The sequence below is a fragment of the Dermacentor andersoni genome, chromosome 7 (genome assembly GCF_023375885.2).
Source record: "Dermacentor andersoni chromosome 7, qqDerAnde1_hic_scaffold, whole genome shotgun sequence".
NCBI classification, from domain to species: Eukaryota; Metazoa; Arthropoda; class Arachnida; order Ixodida; family Ixodidae; genus Dermacentor; species Dermacentor andersoni.
The window spans coordinates 40,120,433-40,142,318 of NC_092820.1; the positions used below are offsets into that span (position 1 = coordinate 40,120,433).

General features: G+C 43.4%; 1 protein-coding gene across 2 annotated transcripts in view; it reads left to right on the plus strand.

Annotated features, from left to right (window-relative positions):
- Nucleotides 1-370: 370 nt before the first annotated feature.
- LOC126535310 (sulfotransferase ssu-1-like) overlaps nt 371-21,886 on the plus strand; it is a 65,066-nt gene continuing 43,550 nt past the window's right edge. Inside the window, exon 1 of one of the 2 annotated variants that reach the window (XM_050182205.3) lies at nt 371-474. The gene's annotated coding sequence lies outside the window, so the exon portion shown is untranslated. The remainder of the gene's footprint in view (nt 475-21,886) is intronic. The other variant, XM_050182206.2, reaches the window with a different exon arrangement.

Consider the following 21,886-nt stretch of genomic DNA (forward strand, 5'->3'; position numbering starts at 1 on the left):
CTCACCCGTTCCTATGACGCGAACCAGTCTTCTACGTCTTCGTCGTCGGCACCGCTAAAGATCTCGGGGTCCCGTTGTCGTGAAACTCCGGTTCAGGTGACGGACTGTGGCGTCGGCGCCGTTTGGGATGAGCTGTCGGTCATGGCGGGTGGCAGCGTTCTTGATCGCAGCTCCAGGGTTTTAAGGAACGGGGTTTGAGTCCCAGCCCCCCCCCCCCCCCCCCCGCCAATTGAGAAGAGGTTTATTGGTGGCTGCAAAGGCACAGCGACCGGGAACGGCGAGACAGCCCGAAGCACTGTCCAAAAAGACGCCAGCAATCAACAGCGCGAGCCGAGCCGAGCCGCGCATTGGCGATGCGGGTGTGCCGCGAGACGCTTCTTCTTCACACTGTTCACCCAGCCCAATACTACTGCCACCAGGCGACGCCGCGGCTGGGTCCTTCTGCAGCCTGCTCCTGAAAGATCATCAAAAACGGTGAGTACACCCTTTCATATCCTCTTTTCAACTATTGGAAGTCGTTCGTGAATGTTCCAAGACAAAAAGCATCCATAAATCATCTGCGTAGCACCTACAGTCTCTTAATTACACCTGTTTTAATTACTACCACGTGGGAGCCACACGGTCAATATCACAACTATAAAAAAACTTCCATTTAAATCCCTTCCCATCTGAAGAAATTTACACCAATCTGAAATAACAACTATCGGAACATAATCTTTGAACCCCGGGCTACCTAAGTGCAACATTATTTTAGAGCTATATTGCTTAATTAGCTGTATTTTTACAAATTAGCAAACCCCTTCAAACAGGCCACTTGACACACCTCGAGCGCACGGTCACACAATCCGAACCCATCCAGCTTAATCACTCGTAATAAATAAATAATCTCCTGATCAGTATACCCGCTGAGACCCCGGCCAACGTAACCGCTAATAAGTTCACCGCTATTTTTGGTGGAAGAGCGATAATTTGCATTTTGAAAAGCCTTCACAAAGTGCTCAGTCAGCAGCCATCGGGGCAGCCATTTTTAACACAGAACCCCTCCATATGCGCGCTAGGCTCCATCAACCTACACAAAGCGAGTCAACACCGACTGCCGTCCAGCAGAATACAGATAACTTTTGTGTTATAGTGGCGAAGCCACCCTCACAGGAGAAATTCAGAAAATGTTTTCCAACGAGTGGAAAAACAAGCTCGAAAACGTCAAAATTGGGAAATCATACAAATCAAGAGCATGCAAATCACTAAGCCCCATATGAGAAACAATGGAGAGCCTCGAATGGCCAGCAATAAAAGGGAAGACCTGTGCAAAGGGACACTGAAACCAACCCCTAAACAACCCCCGAGCAAAGCAGACTTTTTCAAAAGCGCAAGCACTAAAAAAATCACCTGAATCATCACTCCCCAACACCAACTACCATCAAGATACATGGGGCGACCATGATGATTGGGACTCCACAAGAGAAGACCCTACTGAAAGTGAATGCGAACAAGTAGTGTTTGCCGGAAAGCATCACTACAAAAAATGCAAGAATCCGGCTCTAAGCAGCCCACTTGATTCAGACTCTGAAGAAGCAAGCTCTGACAGTAGAGTGACTAACAAACAACCAGAACACACTGCTGTTAGCGACGTACCCCAACGACAGACAGACAACTGCGGTATCATCCATCTAAACGGCGATAACGCTGATGTATCACGACCGAGAACCAGACAAGTCGTAATAGACATTCATGCTCACGAAGTAAACTTCTATAAGGCGCTTATTGAAGCCCAACAAGAAGGAGCACAACCCGACACATGTTCTGAACTGATGAAAGCCTTCCAAGAAGTTAAAACTTTGTTGTTTGACTCTGCATTACAAAAAGAAGCTCTCAAAGCAGAAGTTCAGCTGCTTAGGGACAAAAACCAGTCCCCGCGGGACACTCGATCCTGCGCGCAAGTGGTCAAACAACCTCATTCTGCTGGAGCGATCCAAACCGCTAATACCAAATTCCAATCATCTATCTTGCTGACAAGTTCAGACAACGCACTCACCTCAAGACAAATCATCGAAGCCGTGGCAAAGACCATTGACCCAGCCTCGATTAACCTTGCCAATGCTCAAATCAAAGCACACGGCCTTCGGGTTCGCATCACATCGACCAACAAAACCGCAATTGAGGCTCTTCAAGGAGAGATAAAGCGGCTTCCCGAAGCCTCCAAAATAGAAATCCATGTTAGTATATTTACTTCAAGTATCTTCTTCCAGTACTTGCTAAGCATGCATGACTCGAATAGGCATTGCCAACTAGAAAGTTATCCAGAGCAACCTAGTCTATAAGAGTGTGAACGTTTTCGCAAGAGAAGTGCACCCTGAACCATTTATTTTAACTCTACTGTCTTGTGATATGCTTCATCGTTAGCTTTGTTCGTTTAAATCAGTAGATGTCTAAGTCCTTAGCATTGCACAAAAGGAAAAGCTTTGATACTCTGTACATTGCGTGGCACAATTAAGAGGAAGCTTTAGCTCGGGCCCAACTCCGACGCGGCCTATTCAAATACATGTAAAATGCAAAAACGTTTTTATCAGATAACCCCTGGACCGATTTTGATAAAATTTGTTGCACTTGAGAGAGAAAGTGAAATTCTAGTGACTGTCGGAAGCGGAATTTTGATTTAGGGCTTGAGTTTTGTTAAAAGGATTTTCAAAAATTCAGAAGTTCGAAAAAAATAGAAGCACGAAGTTTACAAACTAATAGCTCTGCATCAAAAACAGATATCGCGATTCTGTAAACGGCATCTATTAGACCATTCAAAGCGGACAAATTTGATATGTCATTTTACATCTTACCTGAATTTTTTACGTTATTTACGAGGGTTCTGCAAAAGTTGTAATAACACATTGACACATTTTTTGAGGTTCATGTGTAACATATCAATTTTGTCCGCTTTAGATGTGCTATAAGATACAATTCACAGAATCGCGATATAATTTTTTTCTTGCCGGGTTACGGAGTTGTAAACTTGATAGTTTCGTTTTCTGAAAATTTGCGGTTTTTGCCAATTTTTTATAAAAATTTGACAACCTAAATCGAAAATTCGAAACTAACAGTCACTAGATTTTATGTTTTTCTTTTAAAAGCAACAAACCTCGTCAAATTTGGTGCAGTGGTTGCCGAGAAAACGCATTCTCTTTTTACATGTATTTAGATAGGAGCACCCGAGCTAAAGCTTCCTCTTAAGTTGTGATGTCATCGCGTAAGTACATGATGCTTTGTATTATATAGTGTCAATTTCAAGTGTATCGAAATACTCTTAAACTTGGAATACGAACTCAATACTACACACTAGCTATTCATGTTCGAAAATGAACTATTTGGTATATTCAAATATTTCACAACCACTGAATGTTACCTTCTGGTTACTGTTGTCCGTCTGCTAAAGAAAACATCAAAAATAATTAGAAGTTAGAACACAAGTGTTATCAAGCAATACAGAAACAAAATGAGCAATGCAAGTTTTTTTCACGATTTCGAAAAAAACCACAGCTTGTAATTTTTGCTTCTAATGTTGTTAAATGTCAGTTGATCTTTTTTTATAACAGCCTAGTTATATAGCAGTTTTATCTTTTAATGCTACAACACGGGATATTTTCTTTGCGAAGGGTCGTTTTTTATGGGTCTACAGTGTAGAAATCTTTCAGCAGCATTTTCTCCCAATATGATCTTTTTTCAGCAACCATTTATTTATATTTGTAGCTAGTCATACAGCAACCACTCTATTATGAAGAGCTTGTTTGCGCGTATGCCTTAACTTGTTGAGAGGCATGCATACTAGCTATTCACACCATTTTGTCTCACTTTTGGCTCTGTTTTTAGGTGACATCAGCATTATTGGTAAAATATTTTTACACAATATTCAACTGCTGTTTGCGAGACTATTTCACCTTAATCATTTTTATACTCTGTTTTCTGCAACATACTATGTTCGTGTTATTACTTTATGTGTGATCTAACGTTCTGTTTCTTTGAGACTTGGCTTATATTCATATTACGTACATCAAAGTGGGGCACAACTTGTACTATGACATCAAGCGCTGCTTTGTGTCTGGTTACAAGGTCTCTCTCTAGCTGCAGTAAACTCGGCTAATCATTCCACGATTGTATAGGAGAAAATAAAAGGAATTCTATTAGAAGATGGCTCTGTTGGCTAAAAGGTAACGAATATTGACGCATGGCAAGAAGATATAAGCTTGTTTTAGAAAGAAGTGTTCAATCTTTGCATCATACCAGTAATAAAATACCAGTAGGCTTCAGCATTTTTAATTGAAACTGAAAAAAATTACACCGACTCTTTTTTAGAATTCAGTCTTACTGAAAAAAGGTCAGAGAGCAAATTTACTCCCTAACTATAACAGTGATAAGTGCGCAGCGGGGATCCTAAACATGTTCTTGATGCAGGAAACCTGCCAAAGTCAACGTCATGTGCCAGCTTGCCTCAAAAGCAACCTTTAGTCCTTTCGTTGCATTTGTTTTGCCCGTTGCTTTAACGAAATAGATAGGGGGCTACATGAAGGAGTCGTGAGGGCCCTGGCCCAAGTTTTGTAGTCATTGCGCTGTGGGGGACAAACTAATGGAAATGCGGGTCATTATACGTAGTGATTTTTTTCTGTATTTGTTGGAGCTCTGTTGCTGCATAATTTCACTAATAAAGTGTTTTTTTTTCAATATCAAACATAGTCAGTGATCCGTAGATAGTCCCAACTTCACATGGTTTGTTCAATCTGAATTTGAATTTATTACCCTTAAACAAAACATACTAGGAGTAGCCAAAAATAGCTGCTGAGCTCAAGCTTGGCAGAGTGACTTACCCTTTACATGGCAGCTAGAGCGTACTCTTTTTACACACAACTGCGGAGAATGAAATCACAAGGTAAATAATGTGTTTTACTTAAAGCAGTGTTTTACTTAAAAGGAAAATCAGGGATAAATCTGTGTTCGTTGCTTGTAAGCCCAAAATGAAGGATTTTTCTCGCTAATATCACGAACAATTAGTACACGCAATGTCCTCTTTCTGAACACAAACATACTTAAACAAGTGAAATTACTCACGTCTAAATGTAATGGAAAAGAGCTGTTTGTAATTGATGGGATGAACTCCTTACACAAATTCTTGTTGGCAAGCACTATTTGCATACTAAAAGAGCCACGTATGGACGAACAATTAGACACGTTTGGCAAAGTGAAAGTAATTTTTCATGACAGCAATCTCATACAGGAGTATCCCAAACAGCAACAACAACGGACACATCAGCATAAGCAATACTACCTAAACGGTTCTTGGTCTTAATTTCCTCGCAGAATAACAGCGCGATGCGCATATTCTCCTGCAATATATTTTGCATTGGCATCGCAACATCTACGACCTCAATAAACTTAGGCATATATGTAAGAATGAAAATATTAAATTTGTTGTTTTACATGTCAAAACCATGATATAATTATGAGGCATGCTGTAGTGGGTGAGGGATTCTGGATTTATTTTACGACCTCAAGTACGTGTACGTAAATCAAAGTACACGAGTGCTCTTGCTCTCGCAGCTCCCCTATTAAAATGTGGCGGCTGGGGCTGGGAACCGAACCCACTTCTCGATCTAAGCAGCGCGACGCTTTGCCTCCTAAATTACCACGGCGTGTTGCACGTAAACATTATGCGGCTTCTTGTGTAATTGAAGCGTTTTTTCCTCGGCAATAGTATGTTTATTATCAGGGATATGCCAACTAAACAAACTTGGAAGTATGCTGCTCGACACCGACTTACTTGAATGGATGACAGGAGAGCGCTTTATTTGAACAATCAAAGGATCTCCTGATTTCTATGTTCAAAGGCGGCACTATACTACCGCCACGACCGAGCGTCACCACAAAGTCTCTGTAGCGCCTGCAGTGCTGCTTGCGTACGTACGTCCTTGCACTTTAGACGTCACCTTTTGCCAGCAAAGCATAATTTTAAACTACATCAAAACCAGCAGGATTTTGACTTCTGGCTCACAGTTATGAAACGGTGGATTCAGTTAAGATTTTCACAAGAGAGAGATGTAAATGAGGGAAAGAGTGGGAGGGTAACCAGAGTTAAAGCCTCCGCTTTACTACCGTGCACCAGTGGAAAGGAAAGGGTAATTGAAGTTGGCAAGAAGAGCGGGGACAAAAAGCAAAGCATGAAAAAAGGGGAAGGGGGATCATAGCCTTTCTAATACGCTAATAGGCCACTGCCACATAAATAGGTCAACAAAGTTATGACCGACTTTTGGTGCGACGACAGTTCATGTCGGCATTCCAAGACTGTTTGTTCTGAAAGTGGCATGTCGTCCATGCGCGCCATTACGGCTGCCAGCGACAGCCGGTGCGCACTGTATCCAGGACAGTGGCAAAGTACGAGTTCTATAGTCTCTTCGCCTCCACATTCACTGCAAGCTGCGCTCTCGCCCGTAACGACTCGAAAGGCAAAAGATCTTGTGAAAGCGACACCAAGACACAATGGGCAAAGTACGGTTGTATCGAGTCGAGGGAGTCCAGATAGGGGTGCCTCATAATCTGATCGTGGTTATCGCCGGTAAAACCCCATAATTTAATTTTTTCCAGAGGGTCGTCGACGTCGAAGGCACGGGTCCAATCGGTGCAGACGTGTGTGCTTCAAGCTTGGTGTGTTCCATAAAGATCTTATGGCTTCATTTGCAAGCACAATAATCTTCTATTGCTGCGTCTGTTCTTAAGATTGGTAAAGGTTTGCAGAACCTTATATCAGAAAGTATTGATGTCGACAGACTTAAAATACCTCCTATTACAGTGAAGATTTGGTCAAGGGCCCTGTCATTTCCCAAGGCAATAGTTTCTTGAGTGCTTTGAATACCTTCATTTTCTGGATCGCTCTTTCAACGTGAACACGTGCGCTAGCAATTTTCAGTGTTTTGCTTGCACCTGCAGCTGAGAATTGCTGCAGAGAACGCAAGAAAGGGTTGTATAACACCCAGCCCTAGCTTTGTGCACATTTCATCTACATTAAGTACCTTATCAACTATTACGTCATCCTGAAAGCTTGTCAACTTCAAAAAACGTCTGTGATTTCAATAGCAAGCTTTGTCGGATGCCATATACCAAAAGCACTCGTTACAAACGTTATGAGACCTGCAGGCGATGCACCCACATGGAATTTAGCACTATGTGTTCCCTTGTAGTGCGCGTACGTAAGTGTTCTACTTGAAGCACAGTGACTCTTTTCTATGTCAACCTCTGTGCAGTCGAGAATGACATGCACCTGTGAGAAATATGAAAAGCAAATGGCATGTTTTTTTCTTTATTTCTTCTGTTGTGGACCAAGAAATGGCACTTTCCAAGACTGCAGCAAGGCTGCGCAATGTGCAGTGAAAGAGCCTGTGCGCGGTTGTTTTGCTGATATTAAATAAGGCACCCGATTTTTTTTCGCACGCGCATAAAATGGCTACGCGAAATGCATTACTACGACCGAGGTAACTAAATTATAAATGGGACTGGTATTCTTCGTCTTCTTCGGGCTGTTTGAATCTATCTACCTATCTAACCTTCAGTTTACGACGACGCACTCATTGGTACTTTCCTCCAGCTTGTGCTATTATGTGCTAGTGGTCGCTGCATCTTCGTCATTCAACCGTCGCCATCGGACGCTCGTCGTGCCTTCTTGGTCTAGCCATTGTCCTAGTACAGTCACTCTCATCTCACCATTGCCATGCCCTCGTCATCTTGTTGTCGTGTGTCGCAGTCGCTGTCATCGCTACCATCGTTGTCATTTCAGAAATTTCACACCAATGTCTTCATGCTGTCGCAGTCATAACGCCTTCGTCGTTTCATCGATGTAATTCCTTCTTTTTCTTAATTCCAGCGTGATTATGCTGTCGTCATTCGTTTGTGAATGTCATCGTTGTATAGCCACCCTCGATATTGGACCACGGTCATGATACTGTCATACCGTAATCCTGATGCCTTCTAATCAGTCACTTGTCGTCAATCAGCCTCGTCTTCAGGTTCTGCTCATACAGTAATTCGTACCGCCGTCGTCGCCAAATACTGCTGTTCATACCACTGTCATAGTGTCACTGTCGTGACGGTGTCCTGTTTATTTATTTATTTATCTATTTATTTATTTATTTATTTATTACAGATAGTGTCAATTTAAGACCATAGTAGGTGGGATTATGATTGTATGATGTATAATTTATACAATGTATACAATGTAGAGAAATATACAATATGCATAAAAATACCACAATGTGCACGTTTACTAAGTATGTTCAACGCACATATTTATAACAATGTTCGTGCCCACAAGCTGTAAATGAAAAATATAAACTACAATATACCGCCATCAAACCACTTTCGCCGTTCCATCAACGCCATTTTTACTTCCTGATTCTGTAGTTGTCACTGCATTATAGTCACGCGCAATGGTCATGGACGACCCTGCCGAGTGTGGCTCACAGCATAGTGGATCTGTCTATGAGACAGTTTCTGTCGCATGAAACGAAGCAATGAAAATTTCAAAGTAGCCTCTACAGATGTTAAACAAAGGTGTCTTCAGCAGTAAGGTCTGTCCCTACACTGCTTGAATACTTATCGTAATGAAGTCGACTGAAATCGTGAGCTAGTTTTCTGTATAATTGTTTTGAAGTGAACCTTCTTTACCTCAGTGCAGATATCTGGGCTTGTTGGTGTAACATTTTGAAGTGTTTATTGTAGCGCAAAAAACACGAGGACGCAGAAGAGTAAACAGGCACACACAAGTACTTTGTTTTTCTGTTTACGCCTCTGCGTCCTCATGTTTTTTTTGCGCTCCAAGAAAAACTTCATTATACTCTACCTCATGTCCACACATTGCAGATATTGCTTGCTGCAGCCTTGCCGCGTAAAAGATTGAGGTCATTGCATAGGTAATTGCCACTGGCCCCATATCACTCGCATGTGCCCAACGAGCGGAACAAAACGCTAAAAGTGAAGAAATTGACAGCACAAGCTGGAATATTTGGCTACAGAAGTAGTGATGAAGAAACCGACAACAGAAGCATCTGAATATCGAGAAACAAGTGAAGTGGTCAAATCCAGGTCAGAGCGTTAGCCTGAGCGAGGATGGGTGAGCTACAGAGTCGGGATGGAGTCGGTTTAGGATAATTTAAGTAGGCTTCAGAGAAGTGCGTAAATTTAATTATACCTGCGTCGTTTCAAGAGAAAAGCTTCGTAATTACTGCTGCGTTTGCATCTTGATATCGTTTGGATTGACATTTGAGCAAAACATAAATACTTCACTTAACGCTGATTACCACCTAAAGGTGAGATCTGTCGAAATATGTTTTCCAGTGCACTCTTGCGACCTATATGAAATCATGGATCTTCGCACGTGCTTTCGCATGGCTTCTAATTATCGGCTGAGGAGTGTGTGACAAGATTACAGTTTGGCAGCTGAGGACTTAATGCGCCTCTTATACAAAATTGCAGGCCGAGTAATTATAAGCTAATGGTATCTTGAATGTGCATGCAAAGTTATGATCAACTCAGTTACCTACCACAGATGGCCTTTTGCACTGAGCCAAATAGACGTCTCAGGATGGAGCCCATATCTGCACTCATTTGGCAGTATTTTTTTTAAACTACCGTGTAGCAGAAATCTGCGTGCGCAATAAAAAATAACAATGATTTTGCACACAGACGGCCAAATTATATGACTGGTCTCAAGACGCAGATGCCACCTTAGTTTCTACTATTGATAGTAGATTTCATTTTGAAAGTTATTTACAATTCCTAGACGGGCGTCGTTTTAGGATGTTACACAAAGAACGCCAGCACAATTACGTCATCATGAAACACTGAACGTCTCAATAGAACCATTTATAATGGTTTTATGCAATTTACTGTAGCTCTGTAATTTCTTTGTAACAGATTGAAAATATTCTAGCGTTATCAGCCCAAGATGGCGGCGCGTCAATGCTTCGGTAAAGTCACCTATCAAAAGTGCGCTCGAATATAGTTATTTTGCAGTGTTCTTGCTTGTTCAGCTACATTCAAGCTACCAGCGTGAAGTGCCTTTTATCATACCACAAACTTGCTGTACCACTTTTTTTATTACCGCTGCAATTTTTCTGTAGGCAGGCATGCTGATACTTGTTTAAGAATGTACTATTTTTGTATCCGTTATTCAAGAGCGATGGATGTGCAGCGTTTGCAACAACACTCTAAGTGGACCTCCATTTACTTGTGTTGATGGAGATATGCAGCCTTTGAGCTAGTGGCGGAGAATATATCAGCAGATATTGGGCAGTGTTCCGCCGCTTTGTTGTCGCTTTACTGCCTGCGTTAGGTTGAAGGGTTCATTCTTCTTTGACGAGGTACAGGTTACAATCTTTTCTCTGATTGTGAGGCTGAATTTATATAAATGTTTTTCAGTTTGAACGTACACCAGGTGTTTGGCGGTTTTTATCCACCCCAGACAATGCGATAACTTTTTTTAATTGGGCCTCTCTTTTTTGAGCATCACATTCCTTGTGTCATAAACAGGCGCATGAACTGCATCAAGCACACATACCAGTTAACCGCGAATACGAAAATGTGCCAGATTTTATTTATGACTCTGCGCTCGCTATACCTGGACAAAATTGCGTAGGCATATTTTGTTCCTTTATTATTCACACGAGATTGCAGATATCCGAATGTCACATTAGGCCTGTTTCACATGCTGCGAATGGAGAAATATAAATAAAGAAATATCTATGCAATCGCACGCGTAGGAATGCATTCTTTAGACAGCTGGTGTGGCGCCCAGAGTTGCTTGCTGCCATGCATCGTGACAGACGCCACAAAATTATTTTAATGGAGTGAGAAAAACGTGTACGTTACAATACTATTGACCTGTCTTGATTAGGAGCAAATAATAGGCTTGTGATTTAAAAACGTTTTGAAGTTTAAATTTGTATAGGAGCGCGCAACCAGTGTTGGGCAGTACGAAAAATGCATGTGTCTTAAAATATTATCTTAGATACTGTTTGGATATCTTCTATCTGTATCATGATTGGTCCGGAAAGACGTGTATCAGTATCTGTATTTGCGATACATGAAAGTATGTATCGTGTATCTTAAGATACGAGGTACTGCTATCGTAGCATTTCCGCGCGAAACTATAAATCTTGGCTCAACTCCTCAAGCTGATACTGCTGCCTCTAAGTCCCCTGAATAAAACCAAAGGTAGCAACAATTTATCTTTCCCCCAGAGCCCTCCAGAGAGGGCAAGCGATAAGGACTGCGCGTTCCTATTAGTCGATAAGAATCACGTGCTGGCGCACGCGCCACGTCGACAAAAGCAAGCGCACGAACGTCTGCGCGCAGCCGGCCTTTTATTTTCTCGATTCCTCTTTTGTTTTGTTTTTGCTGGATTCGGTACCATGAACTTACGGTACCATGACACTTACTTGTAGCAACAATACTGTACCGCATACGCCAATGCGTGCGGCGTCTTTCGCACAAATTCTGATGCCGCTATAGTATCGTTATCGAAGTTTCTCTTGCGTGGTGCTTTAGTACAAAGTCTGGAGAATGCTAGATGTTAGGAAGGAGATTAGAGAAAGATTGTAATACCGAATACTGCGTTCTCATCAGCATCCACAAGAGCAGGTTGAATGTACTTTCCACAGGCATTAAATTTTCTATTGTCTGATTTTTTGAACACGTAAGTTGACACTTCTTCATTCTTATTTCATAACTAGTAGTTGTGCCGCCTGTATCGTGTTTCTACGTATTCATTGTGATTGTGTGATACGGAACAACCGTTCTATTTTACTGAAATATATGTTTTGTTTTTTTAGCTCACCTTCAAATTTCTTAACGTTACAAGTCACCAGGTAGTCGGAGTTGTAAGTGGTAGTAATGTAAATAGCAGCAGTATGCTGCAACGCTTTATGCCAATGCATCACATATGAAACGTTTCTGGTCTCCACACGTTTTCTCATCGAAGCAAAATCATAAAAGGGTTGCACTTAATGAGCAGTCGCTAACGAAAGCTCTACGCAAGTAGGTAAGTAGAATATGAAAGGTCATTCCAGCTTTATGTGCTCTGTATAAACGATGCGTCACAAAAAAAATGTCACTACCCTCGTTGCTGATGCTATACACCGTTCCGGTGACCCGGTATTGCATAAGTAGTAATACTGCTAGGGTAATATTCCTCTAGAGCGGCGTCGATGAAGAACACGCCTTTGATCTGGCGCGCGCATTCGACCACATGGTTCAGTGTTTGCTCTCCTTGTAAATATATTATAAATACGTCTCCCTGTTGTATCTGCCTTCACGTAACACCTCGGTGAAAGTGCTGGGGATCTGACGCAAGATGGAGCTCCGCAGTGGTCGCCAAGTCACCAGTCTAGACTAGTCTTCCGGCGGTGAAACTACCTCAGCGGCGGCCGCCATTCCAGCCATCGTGCTGGCTGCACCATGTGGTCCTGGCACCTTTTCTGGCGCTGATGGCGACGACGTCGACGATTGGATTCGACTCTGAGTGCGTAAGCGCACATTACACGTGGTACTCGAGCTTGCTGCTGGCGAACCTAATGTTTTACCCAAACGAAACTGCGGAGGCCTAGTTTGATAACACTGAAGATGAGCTCACAAGCTGGAGCGTATGTAAGGCCAAACTTCGCGAGTTGTTTGGCCAAGCTGCAGGCTGCCAGCAAGCCGTCAAGAATGAACTTGCCTCACATGTGAAGACTTCTACCGAGTCGTACCTGACATACATTCAGGATGGGCTGGCCTTTTGCCGAAAAGGTTACGTCACGATGCCAGAAGCCGATGAGGTCGCGCACGTTCTGAAAGGAATCGCGGACGTTGCGTTTAACCTGACCGTGTTTAAAGACTCCTTGATGGTCAACGAAATTACTACTGAATGTTGACGCTACGATGATGCTAAAAGCCGATGCACGCCCACGACTTGACCCGCCTTCCAAACACGGGAGCGACATCAACGTGTGAGGATGTTCGTATCACGTTTCACGGATATAAGAACAGGCTGTTTGCCAGCTTTTGACATCGTTGCATGAGTTTTAGTTGACGTTGCGGTAGGGTGCGTTGTCACTCTGCCACTATAGCAAGTCAATAATGGTATGTAACTGTATAGGTAATTACCGTTCAAAACAAGGTATAATACAGGTGCTGTAAGGGTACAAAATGCGCAACATATTTAAGGCTTATTGGTTTCTGTGTTGGCAAAAAGAAATTCTTCATCGAAGAAGAGATGCAATATAACGTGTATGAAATATTGGAAAACAAGTTGACGATGCTGCTTATTGAAGTGACGGATTGAAATATGCAATCGTTGACAATTCATTACGATAGCCGGCATGTTAAGCATATCAAACTTAATGAGTAGGTTAGGCTTGATAACACCATTGTCCTGCTCCCAGTCATCACGATTCGAATGCGTGGAGAACGCCTGACATGCCAATTTGCTTCCGATGAGGAGGTCTCTACACATTTCACCGTATTGCCGAAGTCCTTGGCCCACGACTTCTCGAACAAGCTTGTGCTGCTTGCACTATCTACCCCGAAACCATCACCAGGTGCTAACCCAAGGTGAACCAGAAACATCTTCCGCGAACACTACAACCGTGGCTCGGTACTGTCGCTCGCTCTGACCACGTCGCCGAGCTTCTCGTTCACCTTCGCCACGCCGTTCCTCGTCCCCGTCCTACTCCCGTCGTTCTTCTTCGGGGAACTGACGGCTGCAGGTCCTGGAGGTGACGCTGCTATTACTACCTGCCCTCAAATTCATCTGTTGACTCTCCCTACCAATCAAAACCTTCCATAATAATATTCTCATTCAGTTACCCTGACAAACAGTTTGATATCTTTACCAAACAAAGCAGCTCGCCTTATTCTTCTAGCAAAATAATTTACACTCTGGGGTATTACGACCCAGAACCACAATCTGATTATTATAATAAGATTATGACTCCAGAATAATTTTGACAACCTGGAGTTTTTTGACGTGCAATTGATGCACAGTGCACGAGTGCTTTTTCGGTATCCTTCCATTAAAATATGACCGCGGCGGCAGGGACCGCGACTTGGCTTAGCAGCGCAACGCCATAACCTCTAAGCCTCCACAACGGATACCGTTTTATCTTTTCCTTTTACATCGGGCAAGGCCCTATCTGATGTAAAGGAGGCTGTTTCTACAAGATATTGCTAATAGGTACTCTCTTCGTTCTTGCATAAGCGGTATTCACAATGCCCTCTATAAAAGTTACTGCTGCTTACCGCACCCTCATTTCTCGCATAAGAAACAACTCTTGCAAAATATTTTCTTTCTGCAGTGTACATGGTGTAGTGTGAGCATTCATGTCTTTTGACATATATAGATCTGTAGAACCAACTACGTGATGGAGTACTTACTATGCATTATCATGCTTATTTGTGCAGCGCTGTTGAAGAATGCATATTGACGCAGTGAATATTTTCCACATTCCATGTCTCGGAAAGGTGCTTCTGTTACAATTCGGCCCTTCGCTTTAATTTGTTGTATTGCGTCCTACAGTTTGCACAAGCATGACCCCCAAGAGCCTTTGGAAGTTGAAGGCTTCAATGAAAGATGAGAAACTAAATAAATGTGCAAGAGTGTTTTTTTTTTCTTGTGAACCTCATCGAAATGCCACAGTCACGGCTAGTAATTCAACCATCCATCTGGTGTTAGCAGCAGAATGACATAGCGACAGTAGCAGGCGAATAAACTAAAAAACAATTCGTTGTTGAAATAGTTTTTTCTTGTCGGTGTGAAGGCGAGAATTGCAATCAATGAGTGTGTCATTAAAAAAAAAAGCTATGTGTGGCCCTTTATTGGATCAACTGCATATTGTGTATACCTGAAATGCAAAAATCTTTTTCAAAATATCAGAGTGCATCCGTCTTCCAAGTGGCATGGTACTTTACTACTTATAAAGGTAGTAATCACAGAAGAGTATCCTTATATGGGTGTACACAATAAATATGTGGTCATAAATTTATTAGAAACAATATTTCTGCACACTTGATAAGCTGTAGACGTGCAAATAACTTTTATACAATCATTTAGATACAATCATTCACAGAAAGGGATGCAACTGGCTTGCTTCAGTGCATAGTTTTAATGTTTTTTTTTTCTTTAACGTATGGCCTTCTGCTGTTTCAGGGATATAAAAACAGGCTGTTGACGTTGCGGTAGGGTGCGTTGTCACTCTGCCGCTATAGCAAGCCAATAATGTTATGTAACGGCATAGGTAATTACCGTTCAAAGCAAGGGATAATACAGGTGCTTTAAGGATACAAAGTCGGCAGCATATATAAGGTTTATTGGTATCTGTGTTGGCAAGAAGAAGTTCTTCATCGGAGAAGAGATACAATCTAACGTGCACGAAATATTCGAAAACAAGTTGACGATGCTGCTTATTGAAGTGACGGATTGAAATATGCAATGGTTGACAATTCATTACGATACCTGGCACGTTTAGCATGTCAGATTTAATGAGAAGGTTAGGTTTGTAATCCTTTCAAGATGCATCGGGAAAATTACGCGCGACAGGAAAAACTATACAAGAAGAATGCAACTCAACCCTAGGGTGTTCACCGCAACGTTCACACTTTGGGTACATTGCTGTCTTTTCGTACGACATTGCACAGGTTGGCATTACTTAAACTGCTCTGTACGCGCAATTTTCCGGTACCGCTAAAGGGGAGCCACTCCTCAAAAAAAAAAATTGCATTAAATATTTGTACTGGAGATTTGAAAATCCACCCGGTTATAGAGCACTACAAGCAGCTTTCACATGTCATTAGTTTGGGTGTAGCCTCTGTAGTTCTTGAGTTATGTCATACACAATGACAAAATAGAGCAATTTTGTGGGCAATTTATTATGTGATACATTTTAGCAAAATCTTTGTGCTGTAGCTTATTTAGCTCTTTGCAGATCGCGAAGTGCCGATATCTATTCAAACAGCATCTAGAATTACTGCAACGATGAAGAAATAATTAGGACACATCAACAAATTTTTTTCAGTGACATGAAAATAACCTTGTACATTTATGATTGTCAGATACTAAGAAGATTTACCATATGTACTCTTGAAGATATGTACAGTGCTGATACGTACTTGAAATTGCAATATCGGCCAGTAGTAGTTGTGAGAGTAGAAATTTATATTTAAGATAATCGTGAAAAAAAATTGTTGAAATGCTCGAATATTGTTCTATATTTCCAGTAGTCGTACACGCTGTTTCGCTAGATATCGGCTCTTTGCGATCTACACGGAGCTGAACAACCAGCAGCACAGTAATGTCTGTGAAAATTTAGTACATTTTGCCATTGTTCATAAAATAACTGAACAACTATAACAGCTACACAAAAAGTAGTGAAGCAAGTTAAATCTGCTTTGACAACTCTATAAATAGCTTAAATTTGAAACCTCTAGTAAAAGTAACAAAAAAGTATTACGAGGAGCATCTCTCCTTAATAATTAACAGAATTGTGACGACCACAAAACGCCATTTCGTCTCGTGGGGATCGAATGCCTCGTTGCAATGGGAACTCGAAAAGGTGCGTAGTAAGCACTAGGTCTGTAGCATACAAAGCAAACGTGAACATGCACCCTATTTGCAACGTAGTATGTCAACGAACGCTTAGAAATGGGAGAACGGAGTATGCAGTACAAGCTTTTTTTTTTATTCTCGCTTCGCGTGTTGGTGCTACGTACCGGATTCGACAATTCACGTATCCGCCCATTGAACTTGTTAAGTGAGATGCCATTTCCCGAAACAAGCAGCGAAATAGCTCATGGTGCCATTTCGTCGAAAAATCGCAGCCGGTGTGACGTGTGACCGGTTGGTCGCAGTCGAAAACTGTAGGGGGGTATCGACATTGTGACGGCTATTTCCGCCGCATGCGGCAGAAACTGCACTTCCTGTGCGATGAAAATCCCACCATGTGCAACAGTCTTTAGCTACGCTCTCCATATGACAAAGAAATTAAAGGAGAAAAAGTGAGCAAAAATAAAGTATGAAAAGAACCGAAGCAAAAAGAAATTACCAGCCCTGCTGCCTATCGCTTATTTGTCTTTACGCTCGCGTTGTTAATCGGGTATATTGTAGCCTCGTCCTGATGGCAGGTAGAGGTTGTGCCTCTTTCTCTTTCCTTTCTCCTACAGCTGTAGCTATTTGTTTCACCCAACGCGTATTTGAAGCTATGCGGCGCTCTTCTGTGCCCCTTCCACGGCTTAAGTAAGCATTCGTGGCAAGTTGCGTGTAAAGGAAGCTTCTGCCTATCACTTTGAGACCGGGAATCTGCGCAGCAAAGCGTCGTTCGGCTGTCTCTAAAAGACAGGTACAGTTTCTCACTGAATGCATTTGAATTTTCTGGCCTACACGTTGTTTATTGCGTTCTCTGCACTTACTCATGGCCAATTGCAGTAAGCACTTTTGTTGCGCAGGAAAATTTAGGTATATATAGGTCCACAACTAGCTAGTTTTCTTCCTCAGTTTGCATTACCCAGATAACCCTTTCCCTGGCCAGTTTACTTACACTACACGTGTTTGTATACTGGCGGCATTAGGTGTCCAAATAATGGACTTCCTTTTCATTTCTTGGGGGTGGCAATTGTGGGTGAACCGCCTATTGCGTTGTACTTCAACGCATTTCATGGTGTGTTGAATGTGCATATTTTCTGGGAGGAAGCACAGACTTCAAGCTAGTTTGCGCTCCTAAAGTAGACAAAATCGAAGAATTCAAATGGACACAATTAAATTTTAATAAATTCGTTATGATTTGATTTATTCGACAGGATTGATACATGTACTTATTTCTTGCCGGGCACTCCATTTCACGCGCATGCAACTAAAAGCTAGTCCAATCGCTCCATGCAAGACGCGCCTCCATGATTTGGAATGGACTCAAATGTTATCCTTGATTCTATCTGTTATCTTCTAGTGGAGCTCTATGTAATCATACGGCATGTGCTGTACGAATTATGTAGTGCTTTCTGGAAGGCTCGTGGCCACGAGTGATTATGCTGGAACGTTTGACGAGTCATCTATAAATTCCCACGCACTTGTCCCGCACATCATATTCGGACGATCGCCCACTCTGCTAGCCGCTATCGTTGTGTTTTGAGTGCCACTTGTTTTGCTGAGCACAGGTTCGCCAAATAAAGAGTTAACGTTTTGAAGTGATACTGATGCCAGTGTGTTATTGTACGCCGCCATGGCTCCGTGACGTCTGGTGGAGGTGCTTCTGCGTTCCTTTACCGGACGCCCCACGAAGCCATAATGCAAGGGTAAACCTTGCAGACATCGTCCACGACATATCAGCGCGGATTTGTGAGCTAGACCAACTCTACAATTGCTACCGGTGCACGGGATTCTACACCAGACCCGTAAGCTCACGCAGTTAGCAGCCACAATGACAGCCGTAAGTTAGCAGCCACAATGACAGCCTCAGCGTCGTCTGCGCCTGTGATGCTACCGCAACCAAGGTAACCACGGATCAATGACGGAACACCCATATACCTGGCTGCATACATACAAAAGGGACGCGACGTTCAATAACTTCAACCCCGGCGGCACGTTACGGCATGTCTATTTCTCTGTTGACGCTCCTCGGACGTGGTTCTAGAACCGGGAGACCACTCTAACATCGAACGAGCTCTTTCGAAGCAACTTCGTGAAGACCGTTACGAGCGTCGTTATAAGAGAAAGGGCTGAACTTCTGCTGCAATCCCGAGCGCAGCTGCCCAAAGATAATATCACCACCGTCGCGGAAGGAATGACCCGTCTTTTCCACCACGCTGACACCGACCATGATCAAGAAAAAAAAAAGGTCCACTTTTTTGATGCACGACATTAAAGAAATATTCACCGGACTGAATAGAAACATGGCCAATCACCGTCGCGCAATTTCTGACACAAGCCACGACCATCAAATAGACGCTGGAAATGCGCAATAGGCAATATGACCGCCAAGTGCTCACGCTCAAGTTAGAAGTGCAAGAATTATATTCCGTCAACTTCTGAGAGACTATTAGGGCAATGGTGCGCGAAGAACTGCGTGAAATGATCTTGCATCGCAGCCTCAAATGGTCTTTGTCTCCGACATCGTCCGTGATGAAATCCATCTGTCGCTGGCATTTCCTGAAACGCCACAACTTCAGCTGGAATTGATAAGCTACGCTACTGCTGTGCGCCGCCATGTTCCTTCCCACAGCCACGCCAAGACCCCGTCACGCCACATTCTCGTCGTCCGCCGCCGCCACCACGCGCGCCCATCGCCTGGCGCAGCTATACTAGGGAATTGGACGTATGAGGCACTACAGGCCACTGACCGCTTTGTAATCACCGTGGAGAAGCCGGCCATGCCTATCACCGATGTCCATACCGTGACTTGAGACTACGAGGGTTCACCGTCAACGCTCCGTGCCCACAGGAAAGCGTACGGCCTTGATATCACGCCGACTACCTCGCTGCCACGCAATGAAGACCCTGGTGACATTCTCGTTCGCCGTCGAAAAAACGCTACCTGTCGGCGCACCGCCAACCACACACTAGCCGAGCCTGGGGCCGGCCCGGAAGCCCATAACCGAGAAACTAGAAGCAGCAACCGATAGAGGTGCGGTTGCTGTTCGTCGAAATGCCAGAGATCCTCCTCCTCCTCCTTCTCCTGCTCCTCCGACGATGACGACGACGTGGCAGGAGCCACCTCGACGATGCCGCAGCGAAACGCCGCCATTCAAATGTCGCCTCGAAGCCAAGCAGATGCCGCCTCAAGGAAGCTCGACGATGCAAAGTCACAGTACCGGGTCAACACGACGCAGCCATGATACGGCGCCATGGCCTGGCCAAAATGGAAGGCCCGCAAACACCGACCTCGACCTTCCTATAAATGGCCAGAACTTCAACATCCCAGAAGACACAGGCGCCAACTTCTGTCGTCAGAGGAAACTTCGCCGCCAAGTCAATTGAGTAAAGTAAAGATGGCCTGGGCAGTCCTTCCAACTCCGCATGGCTCGAGGACACCTGGTAACGCCGACTTAAATCTGCAGTACTAGAATGACCGTTCATGACCGGACCTAACCTGCGAGTTTCCTTATCCTCCAAGAGTGCTCACGTGACTTAATTCACGGTATCGACTTCGTGAACCAACACGGCGATATCATCGACCACAAGTGCCAGCCGATAACGCCTTCTGATGATCAAGTGATACCGCCGGAGACCTCTCGCTGCCACCATGCCTTGATTTGGCTCGAAGATCAAGGCGGCCTCACATTCAGCGTTTTCCCGGGATTCCGCCACCCGGCGTCGCTCGCTGTCGAGGCTGAGGGTGGCGCGCTCAAGAGACACGAGACCTCGCCGCTGCCGCCGGAAGCAATTCGATGAGCGCAGACCAATGATAAATCGTCCGCGTGTCGTTCGTGTGGCTGGGCGCTCTTTCTGGCGGCGTTCATGCGACGATGCCGAGTGACGCAACACCAGAAAATGCCGGTAGAAGCGATGAATATGGGGTGGCCTTTATCATTATTTACGACGGCACCAAAATACGTGCAGATGTAGAAGGCGTCGTCGAGGGTGACCAACTTCCAATGCTCGACCTTCAAGTTTCTGCGCAAGAGCAATCGCTCGACTGCTAGGGGGAAAGACGAAAGAAAGGATGTCAACCTTCAGTGACGAATTTAAACACCCGAACACGGGCACAAAAATTGCCTGCGTGGAAGGAGGGACAGCAGTCGACATTCCTCTCGTATTGAGCCGAACCTAAAACGACTGTCCGCGTTATTGAACCAGCCTCCGGTATAATTCCGAGTCTTCCAAGGCATAAGCAAGCACAGCTCAAACAAGTCCTGAAGGAATACAGACTTATTTTCATCGCCATACCCACATACAACAGTTGCTAAGCATCGCATAAAATTCGAGAACGCCCTCACCGAGTTTCCGCACGAGAACGAGAAGCTATAATGAACGAACTTGACGAAATGCTGCCCTACGTCACCATTCCGCCGTCGAAAATCCCGTGGGCTTCTTCTACTCTTGTTGAAGAAAAAAATGATGGAACTGTGCCTTTCTGTGTCGATTGGCGTCACCAGAACAAAATCATGAAGAAGGACGTGTACCCCTTCCCGCGGAAAGACGACTCATTGGACGGGCTCTGCAATACACAGTATATTTTGTCGATGGACCTTAAGACAGGGTACAGGCAAAATGAAGTCGACCAGAAGGACAGCGAGAAGATTGCCTTTGTCACGCCAAACAGCCTCTGTGAATCAAAGGCATGCCATTTGTTCTTTACTCGGCACCAGCAAATTTCCAGCGCGAAATGGATACGGTATTGGCCGTCTTGAAATTGATTTTTTTGCTTGAAGATATGGCGCGTACCAACGTTGAAGATTGGCAAAAAGAGAGTGATTCAGAAGCACACCCAACAAACTATGAAACATGTTAAAGACAAGAATTGAAAACTAAGCATTAGACAAGTACGTGTATTAATTAATTAATGTGTTTATTAATTAGTTAAATAATTTATTTATTTATTTTCACTATTGCGATACCTTGTGAGATTTTCCAGGGTGGTCGTATTCACAACACTAAAAATAATATATACAAACCACATACAAAGAGCGCAACATAGCTCTTCATAAAAATAAATAAACACGCAATTCAAATCTAACCATAAGTGATTCTAACTTCTTTTCTAAAATCTCGAGCGAGTTTTTACCGTCAAATATTTGTGAATTTAATTTTTGCACCCTAATATAGTATTGATTGGAAATGAATGTAAACATTAACTCTAGGCACATAAGATCCAAAAGCATATGCTTTACATTAGCG